The sequence below is a fragment of the Oryctolagus cuniculus genome, chromosome 1, assembly GCF_051225735.1.
Source record: "Oryctolagus cuniculus isolate XC-2025 breed Fujian yellow rabbit chromosome 1, ASM5122573v1, whole genome shotgun sequence".
Taxonomy (NCBI): domain Eukaryota; kingdom Metazoa; phylum Chordata; class Mammalia; order Lagomorpha; family Leporidae; genus Oryctolagus; species Oryctolagus cuniculus.
The window spans coordinates 198,246,080-198,247,582 of NC_142867.1; the positions used below are offsets into that span (position 1 = coordinate 198,246,080).

At 49.4% G+C, this 1,503-nt stretch overlaps 1 pseudogene; it reads right to left on the reverse strand.

The window, feature by feature from the left end:
* Positions 1–664: 664 nt before the first annotated feature.
* LOC100339532 (large ribosomal subunit protein uL29 pseudogene) lies at positions 665–1,179 on the reverse strand (annotated as a pseudogene).
* Positions 1,180–1,503: the final 324 nt, after the last annotated feature.

Genomic DNA, 1,503 nt, shown 5'->3' on the forward strand with positions numbered 1-1,503 from the left:
CTCATCAAAGTCTAAAACTCGTGCTACTGAAGAAGTAGTTAGGTTGTGACCAGAGACAAGACCACCGAGATGTCCTAATCTCTATTTGCTGTAACCCCTGTTCCAGTTCCTCGTAAGTATTGGCATCCAAATCTCTGTTCTCCATAGCGTTGATGTGTCTGGGTAGGTGTCAGTTTTCTGTAAACCGTTCCCCATAAGCATGGCCTCAGGTTCCTCATAGGTGGTCCTGAGTCCAACAGGCTGCAGCTAAGCCCAGCAATGCTGTACTGTTAATGCATGATGCTGATGAACCTATAAATATTGTAATAAACCTGGATGGGATGCCCAGTCTTGGGCAGTAATTCCACTGGGCCCATCGACGGTATTAAACTGCTTCTGCTCATCCTGCATCTCTGTCTCTCCCTCTCTGTAACTCTGCCTCTCACATACATACACACATACATACATCTTAAAAACCTCAGCCTGCAGCACCAGCATCCCATATGGGCACCAGCCGGCCTCTAGTGCCTGTCTGCACTAAAGCAATTTCTCCAATCCAGCTTTCTGTAACACTACAAAGACAACATTAAGGAAATTCAAAGAAAAGCCACAAGGTGGTAGGATTTGTAAATCCTAACACCTCCTAAGGAGGAATAAAATTCTGAAAGCTCAGTAATAAAAAAGATTTTGAAAACATGTTTTATTGACGTGTTGGGGCTCAGGCCTTGACTGCGTACTTCCACAGAGGGAACAGCCACTCCTGCTGCTGCTGCTCCTTGGTCTTCAGGTTCTCCTCCTGCTTGCTGAGCCGGTAGCTTGTACTTCTTGCCCTTGTAGAATTTCCTGAAGTTTTCTTTCTGGGTCTGGCTAATGATAGTGAGAACACCAGTGATGGATCTGTGGACAACTCAGACCTTGGAGAGCTTGGACACTGCACCACCTGTTACTTTGGTGATGCACAGCTGGGAAGGCTCCACCTTCAGGTCGTCCAGCTGTTTCAGCAGCTCCACTTTCTTCCTGCCGCAAAGGTCCCGAGCCTTGATCTTGGCCATGACTGAACAACACTTGCTGCCACCACCACTCAACAATTTTTTTTTTTATTTGACAGATAGAGTTAGACAGTGAGAGAGACAGACAGAGAAAGGTCTTCCTTCCGTTGGTTCACTCCCCTAATGGCCGCTTTGGCCAACCTGTGCCAATCCGAAGCCAGGAGCCAGGTGCTTCTTCCTAGTCTCCCATGCAGGTGCAGGGGCCCAACCACTTGGGCCATCCTCCACTGCCCTCTCGGGCCACAGCAGAGAGCTGGACTGGAAGAGGAGCAGCCAGGACTAGAACCCGGTGCCCATATGGGATGCCAGCACCATAGGCAGAGGATTAACCAAGTGAGGCACAGCACCGGCCCCCAACAATTTTTTTTTTTTTTTTGACAGGCAGAGTGGACAGTGAGAGAGAGAGAGACGAGAGAAAGGTCTTCCTTTGCCGCTGGTTCACCCTCCAGTGGCCGCCACAGCTGGTGCGCTGTGC